The sequence below is a fragment of the Melitaea cinxia genome, chromosome 13 (assembly GCF_905220565.1).
Source record: "Melitaea cinxia chromosome 13, ilMelCinx1.1, whole genome shotgun sequence".
Lineage (NCBI taxonomy): Eukaryota > Metazoa > Arthropoda > Insecta > Lepidoptera > Nymphalidae > Melitaea > Melitaea cinxia.
In genome coordinates this window covers 17,267,075-17,275,927 of record NC_059406.1, presented here as the reverse complement: position 1 = coordinate 17,275,927, position 8,853 = coordinate 17,267,075, and the positions used below count along the sequence as shown (strand labels likewise).

At 49.2% G+C, this 8,853-nt stretch overlaps 1 non-coding gene across 1 annotated transcript; it reads left to right on the top strand.

The window, feature by feature from the left end:
- The first annotated feature begins 7,670 nt into the window (after positions 1 to 7,670).
- Positions 7,671 to 7,789, top strand: LOC123659329. The gene has a single exon (XR_006744010.1). It is a non-coding gene; the product is annotated as a 5S ribosomal RNA (ribosomal RNA).
- Positions 7,790 to 8,853: the final 1,064 nt, after the last annotated feature.

The following is an 8,853-nucleotide window of genomic DNA, read 5'->3' as shown; positions in this document are numbered from 1 at the left end:
GGCTCCAAAGGCCTGGGCTGGGAACCTAACCTAACCTAACCTAACCTAACCTAACCTAACCTAACCTAACCTAACCTTTTTTTTTTTTTTTTTTTTTACGTGGGGAAAATCCGTCATGGACACCCTCCGGTAGGGGGGGCTCGGAGGGGATTCAGACTCTTACTGAATAAAAACCGCCACGTGTGTTCTGCCGTACGCCAATGTGGCGGGGTCACAAGGACGCTATTAGCTCTTTCGCAACCCCGCCGGCGCTTGCCCTTTCGGGCCCACCGCGGTGCAAAGCACCTCGGAGGACGCACTCGAACACGAAGCGCGCCCTCCCCTCCTTGGGGGGACCGTGCAAGTCGGACGACGAATCCCCCGACCCATCGCCCGCGTGGCCCCCCCGCGGGCAGGGGGACACCCCCCGCCCGCATTGCGCCTGTGGGTACAATCCCGCGCCGCCCCGGCACCCCAGGCCTAGCCCGGTGTTGCGGGACACCAGGCACCTAGCCCGGGGCGGACAATGTCAGCCCGACGAAGCCGACAAAGGCCAGGGTGGCCGCAGTCAAGGCCCTCCAGCCGACCGCAGCCTCGGCGCGAGAAAGCGCCCTCGCACGCCTTAGGGCGGGCGAGCGAACCCGCCCACCCCGTCCTCCGCGTGGGGGAAGGAAAAACCGACCCCCACGTCACCGCGCCGTCTCAGCGCCACGCACACCGCCGCGCCTCCGCGCCAACACACCCGCGCTCCAAGACCACCCCAGTACTAGACCAGAGCGGGACCCGGAGCGCATCGTCTGGTTTTGGTCCGCGGGGATCCGAAGACCCCTACCGCCCGCAGTCGTGAAACCGCAGGCGGCACTCCCCTATCCGCCACCCGGGGGACGCGCCCAGTAGAAGTCCAGCAACTCCTCCCCTTGGAGCCCAGGTCCCAGACCTAAGTCTGGGGCCTGGGCTCCAAGGGCCTGGAAACCTAACCTAACCTAACCTAACCTAACCTAACCTAACCTAACCTAACCTTTTTTTTTTTTTTTTTTTTTACGTGGGGGAAAATCCTTCATGGACACCCTCGGCGCGGGGACACCGAGGGGAGTCAGACTCTTACTGAATAAAAACCGCCACGTGTGTTCTGCCGTACGCCAATGTGGCGGGATCACAAGGACACATTGTTCTTTCGCAATCCCGCCGGCGCTTGCCCTTGCGGGCCCGTCGCGGAGAGTTTCGCAGCTCTCCGAAAGACGCACTCGAACACAAGAAGTGCGTCTTCCTCCTCTGGGCCGACTAGTGCGGACGACAGATACCCCTTTATCTGTCGCCCGCCAGCCCGGCAAGTGGGGGGTTTAACCCCCACTCCCACACGCTAAGGAGACATTGGCGCAGCCTCCTCAGTTGCCTGACGGCTTTCTCTCCTTTGAGCGGGAGTGGCCACTTTCACGGCCACTTTCCGATTGGCTTTAGGGGGACGGCAATTCCGTCCCCCCATCACATGCGACGCCGGTCTGCCGGAAGCGGCACAGACCGCGCAATTCGGCGCCTTAGTGCATGTGCGGGCCAAGTGCCCCTCGAGGCCACACCTGTAGCAGAGTCTGCTACGGTCTACCGCCGTCGGACAGGTCGGGCGAGTGTGCCCGATACCCATGCATCCAAAGCAGCGCAACGGGCGCGGCTCCAGAAGCCTGACTCTCGCCGAACTCCAGCCGACCAGAAGTCTGCCGGCCTCGGCGAGTGCCTTCGCTGTCGGGATCGGGCAGCGGAGAACCACTGATCCCATCCCGCTCCCACCGAATGCGATTTCCGCGGCCCTTATGGACCCGGCGTCGCATTTTCCCACTTTTGCCGCCGCGTCGACGACCATCTCTCTCGTGACCGAGTCGTCGAGTCCGGAAACACGCAGGCTGACGTGTCTCTCGGGCCGGACGACTCTAGCCACACTTCCCACGGCTTTTTCGAGCTCCTGTGCGAAACGCTGCGCCACCTCCGGGGCCTGGTCGCTAGACAGCTCTAACAGCCTGGCCCCGGTTGCGGCAGAACGAATGCTTAAGCCCTCCTTAATTCCCAGGCTGGCGAGATTCACCGAACCTGCAGCCTGGCGAATAACATCGGCATAGGTGACCCCCCGTACGATCGCGTCCGGCTTCAGTGCGATGATCACTGCGGGCCGACGTGGGGCCACCAACTTGGGTGTCTTCTTCTTCTTTTTGAGTCCCTTCCGCTGCTGCTGCGGGGCAGCCTTAGCAGCGGCGTCCGACTCAGGAGCTTTGCCCTTATCTTTCTTCTTCTTTTTCTTCTTTGACTTCTTCTTTTTGGCGACGGTGACCCATTCGGCGTCGCCAGCAGCAGCCGGTGTGGCCGGCGTGGCTCCCTCACCCGAGCAGGCCGCCGACGAGGCGGCTTTCGCCGCCGCGGCCGCAGCCTTGCGCGGGCGAACTTTCTTCTTTCCAGCGCTAGTGGTTAGCGCTGGCACCTGCTGCGTTGCATCACTCGAGTGGTCCGTCGCCTTGGTCGGCGTCAGCCTCTGCTCGATGCTGGTAAGGCGGGCGTCGAACAGTTCTCGGACCGACGACAACAGCGACGCCCGCATCCTCTCCTCCTTGTCAGTCTCGCTGGTAGTGACTGGAGCCGGGCCCGGAACGACAGCCGGCTGACGCTCCTTGACCAACTCCGCCACTTGGCATTTGAGGTCCTCGACGTCCCTCCTCAGACGAGTGTTCTCCGCTTGCAGTTTGCGGACCTCGTCCGAGGAAGTGCGTTCCTTCAACACCTCCACCCCGAGCCGGATTGAAGTGGCGGCGTCCTTGAGGGCCCTAACGGAGGTACCCTTTAGGTTCATAGACCTGGTTGCCACTTGGTAAATCACGTCGACGTCCTTACCGACCTGCGCACTAATGGCGTCGGCGGTTCGAGCGTCGCTTACGTCCAGACCCATCGCCCGACGTCTTTCCTCCGCATCAGAGATGCTCGCCTCCAGCGCTTTCTCCTTTTCGCGCGAGGCTTCCTCTCTCCTCTGGCAGCGCTTACGCGCCAGCTTCGACGACGTCTGACGGCTCTCCTCGTCCGAAGACAACGCCGACGGAGATGAGAGCAGTCGTTGTCGTTTTCCCGGTTTTCGGGCCTTTCTGTAGGCCGGAAAACTATCGTCGGAGTCGATGGCAGTCAGACCCTCTGACATATTTTCCTGACTCGTAATCGAGCAGGACCTACTCCTTACCTGTCCAGGTTCTGTTCCATACTCATCACTGATGCGCGTTAGCATCACCAGTGGTAGACGTATAGGAAGCGAGCTTACAGCTTCACGGGTAGAAGACCCGTGAACAACACCGCCCTTCTCGGGCTTCCCGTCCTCGCCGCCCTTTGCGGGCGCATCCTCCACTCCGCCCTTCTCGGGCGCTACCTCCACTCCGCCCTTCTCGGGCACTACCTCCACTCCGCCCTTCTCGGGCCTCTCTACGGCGGACGAACCGCGAACACAAACACGATGGGTGCCCTCCCCAGATTCGAACGGGCAGCGTGCATCTGCAGATGCACGGAGGGATTCTCCTTTGCCGGAGGCGCAGGTACCCTCCTGGGGTAATAACGTTTTATTCGTCGTGTCCATGTTGTTGAATGACACAGTTAGACCGAACCTCCCGTCGGCCACGCATCCCTTCGCGCTGTGTCGCCGCTTAGGATTCGGGGTAATTTTTATAGAGGTCTTCTTCCTCTAGATCCGGCCGGTTAAGGCAAGACCCCTCGGTCCCGAACGAAGCCGCGAGACATGACCACGACACCTCGCACGGGGTTACGAGATTATGAGGCGTAGAGCGGACGGGAAACCCGCCCACTCTACCCGACAGCGGGGTCACCGCCGCCGAGGTCGCCCGTCCACTTGGAGCAGGGGGGAAAATCCCCACCCCGCTTCTCCGCGCCTTCGCAGCGCCAGTCTCACCATCTAATCACCAAGGGGGGCGAGCGATGACGCTCACCCCGCCCTCTAGTGCCGGGGGGACCGCCAAGGTCCACGTCCCACTCCGCGCCCTCTCTTCCGGCGCCGCGTGAAGGGCTAGGCCACTCCACGCAAACTCCGCGCTCCCTCGTGGCGCAATGTCACGGGACCACTCCGGCAAAAGACCAGAGCGGGACCCGGACGCCTCCGCCTGGTGTTGGTCCGCGGGGATCCGAAGACCCCTACCGCCCGCAGTCGTGAAACCGCAGGCGGCACTCCCCTATCCGCCACCCGGGGGACGCGCCCAGTAGAAGTCCAGGAACTCCTCCCCTTGGAGCCTAGGTCCCAGACCTAAGTCTGGGGCCCAGGCTCCAAAGGCCTGGGAACCTAACCTAACCTAACCTAACCTAACCTAACCTAACCGAAACCTAACCGAAACCTAACCGAAACCTAACCGAAACCTAACCGAAACCTAACCGAAACCTAACCGAAACCTAACCGAAACCTAACCGAAACCTAACCGAAACCTAACCGAAACCTAACCGAAACCTAACCGAAACCTAACCGAAACCTAACCGAAACCTAACCGAAACCTAACCGAAACCTAACCGAAACCTAACCGAAACCTAACCGAAACCTAACCGAAACCTAACCGAAACCTAACCGAAACCTAACCGAAACCTAACCGAAACCTAACCGAAACCTAACCGAAACCTAACCGAAACCTAACCGAAACCTAACCGAAACCTAACCGAAACCTAACCGAAACCTAACCGAAACCTAACCGAAACCTAACCGAAACCTAACCGAAACCTAACCGAAACCTAACCGAAACCTAACCGAAACCTAACCGAAACCTAACCGAAACCTAACCGAAACCTAACCGAAACCTAACCGAAACCTAACCGAAACCTAACCGAAACCTAACCGAAACCTAACCGAAACCTAACCGAAACCTAACCGAAACCTAACCGAAACCTAACCGAAACCTAACCGAAACCTAACCGAAACCTAACCGAAACCTAACCGAAACCTAACCGAAACCTAACCGAAACCTAACCGAAACCTAACCGAAACCTAACCGAAACCTAACCGAAACCTAACCGAAACCTAACCGAAACCTAACCGAAACCTAACCGAAACCTAACCGAAACCTAACCGAAACCTAACCGAAACCTAACCGAAACCTAACCGAAACCTAACCGAAACCTAACCGAAACCTAACCGAAACCTAACCGAAACCTAACCGAAACCTAACCGAAACCTAACCGAAACCTAACCGAAACCTAACCGAAACCTAACCGAAACCTAACCGAAACCTAACCGAAACCTAACCGAAACCTAACCGAAACCTAACCGAAACCTAACCGAAACCTAACCGAAACCTAACCGAAACCTAACCGAAACCTAACCGAAACCTAACCGAAACCTAACCGAAACCTAACCGAAACCTAACCGAAACCTAACCGAAACCTAACCGAAACCTAACCGAAACCTAACCGAAACCTAACCGAAACCTAACCGAAACCTAACCGAAACCTAACCGAAACCTAACCGAAACCTAACCGAAACCTAACCGAAACCTAACCGAAACCTAACCGAAACCTAACCGAAACCTAACCGAAACCTAACCGAAACCTAACCGAAACCTAACCGAAACCTAACCGAAACCTAACCGAAACCTAACCGAAACCTAACCGAAACCTAACCGAAACCTAACCGAAACCTAACCGAAACCTAACCGAAACCTAACCGAAACCTAACCGAAACCTAACCGAAACCTAACCGAAACCTAACCGAAACCTAACCGAAACCTAACCGAAACCTAACCGAAACCTAACCGAAACCTAACCGAAACCTAACCGAAACCTAACCGAAACCTAACCGAAACCTAACCGAAACCTAACCGAAACCTAACCGAAACCTAACCGAAACCTAACCGAAACCTAACCGAAACCTAACCGAAACCTAACCGAAACCTAACCGAAACCTAACCGAAACCTAACCGAAACCTAACCGAAACCTAACCGAAACCTAACCGAAACCTAACCGAAACCTAACCGAAACCTAACCGAAACCTAACCGAAACCTAACCGAAACCTAACCGAAACCTAACCGAAACCTAACCGAAACCTAACCGAAACCTAACCGAAACCTAACCGAAACCTAACCGAAACCTAACCGAAACCTAACCGAAACCTAACCGAAACCTAACCGAAACCTAACCGAAACCTAACCGAAACCTAACCGAAACCTAACCGAAACCTAACCGAAACCTAACCGAAACCTAACCGAAACCTAACCGAAACCTAACCGAAACCTAACCGAAACCTAACCGAAACCTAACCGAAACCTAACCGAAACCTAACCGAAACCTCACCGAACCACCGAACCACCGAACCACCGAACCACCGAACCACCGAACCACCGAACCACCGAACCACCGAACCACCGAACCACCGAACCACCGAACCACCGAACCACCGAACCACCGAACCACCGAACCACCGAACCACCGAACCACCGAACCACCGAACCACCGAACCACCGGAAAACTGAACCATTGCTTATCATATGTTTTAAGATTGTCACAACGTTAGCGTGATTGAAAATACAACCACTGCCATCTAGTGTGAAGACGAGAAACCGATTTTTATGTTTAATTAGTTCTTTCTTTAAATATCGATCACAATACAAATTAGTGTTTACATGTTAATGGTGAAGTTTGTTTAATTTTTTTTTATTTTTATTTTTTATAGAACAGCAACAAAGTACACACCGTATGTCAAGTACATATATACAATAACCGTAGTCTGAGTGTAACTTTGATTATAGGTGATAACTACATTTAACTAGCATACCCTTGTACCATAATAATAATAAAAAAAAAAAAAAAAAAAAAAAATATGCAAATGGCAAGAACTTAAGATAGTGTTTTACAATTAAATTAACTACAATTAAAGATTAAAACAAAAGGATTCAAAGAAGTAAAGAGAAATAAAAGAAAATTAATTTGTACAAATAGTAAAAAAAAACATACAATGGTAATTACCATATATATTACTATTACTATATATTACTATTATTATATATTACTATACTTATATTTACGCATAGTAAGGACGGTAGATGGCACTGATAACATATAAATCTTTAAGCCTAGTGTACTGGTTAAGAGGACGATCGTGAATACATTTATTTTATATACAATGACGATGAAATATACAATGACGTTAAAATATATAGATTAAAAAAAACACTATTTTATAGCTAATCGAACTAAAAAAAGTAGAAAATAATTTTTTAATTACAAAGAATTTATATTACAGTAGTAGAAGATCGAACAATCAATGATATTAATGAATTACTTCAAAAAAAAACCACCCAAAAAAAGTTTAGTGCTTTTGATTTTTTTTTAATTATTTAAACTAAACTATAAAATATTCATTTATGCATGTAATTTTATTTAATTTTTTTTATACTATAATATACATAAATACCTTGAATAATAGCTAAATAAAGAATATTAATTTTAAATGTTGGGCGTATGAAGGTTCTTAACCACCTTGGACAGGAAGTAGAACGTGGAGAGAGAACGACAACGGCAAAACAGAATTTTTCTAGCAAATTTTTAGTTATTAACTAGCAACCCGCTCGGGATTCGCACGGGTGCAATGCTGATACTAAATATACTACAGAATGTCTTTATATACAACGTTCACAGCTTTTTGCTGCTATTAGACAATACAAAACATGTTTTATTTAGAAGTTAAGCGTCCATACCACGTTGAATACACCGGTTCTCGTCCGATCACCAAAGATAAGCAACGTCGGGCGCGGTCAGTACTTAGATGGGTGACCGCCTGGGAACACCGCGTGACGTTGGCTTTTTTTTTCAGTTTTGTTTTTGTTTTTTTTTTTCAATTAGTATTTGTCATTTAGCTTACCTGAAAAAAAAATTAAAGATTGCATAATGAAAATAATTTTTTATTAGAATATCTATTCTTCGAAATTCGAGATACGAAATGTAAACAGTCTATAATTTAACAAAACACATCATGTTCTTGCGGATAATTTATTCTTTCATGGCATTGTGAATGCAGATTCTTTCATGGCAGAATGAAACATTAAAGGACTTTTTTACAACTTACAGAAAACGTCGTGAAAAATAATATTTATAAAATTTATATACTACGTTCACAGCTCGACAAAACAGAGCCACCTAGCGTGTGCTATAGAAACTACATAGATTGTTAAATTAATATAAATAGTATTATATTGCAAACTAATAACTAGATAGCGCTTGAACGGAAATCTAAATCTTTAGATTTTTTTTTAATTAGTTTTGTTTAATTAGTTTTTTTTCAATGAGTTTGCCAAAGTAGTTTCACTTCTGACATGTGTACTTTGTACGCACGCAATTCTTTTATTTATAGTCTATGTATGATGGCTCACATCCTGTTACTTTTCTACTCATCTACTGCTTACTGTTTAACCCCAAGACGCCTTACTATTTAAAAGCGCTGGACTCACCATCGAATTAGAGAAAATAAGCTTTAGTTCGTAATTTGAAGCATGCAGTGTTGAAATAAATACGCCTCAACGCTTTGAAAATTAAAATGTAAATAAAAAAGGCATGGGTACTTATGAGCCTATGGATGTTAAAACTTATATATTTTTTAAAAAATAGTTACGTAGAAAAATATATCTTTATGTTTAAATACTTTGATTTCAATATAGTACTACATATTATAGACACACTACACAACTTCTTAAAAAAAAAAAAAGAAAAAGAAAGAAAATCATTTAATCCTGACGATCTTTATTTCTAAATAATAATCTAGTAATCTTCAATCTTTAGTAACTTTATTTCTAAATAATAATCTAGTAATCTTCAATCTTTAGTAAAATGTCAAATGATTGGGATACTGATATATGATAGTGTTTAAATC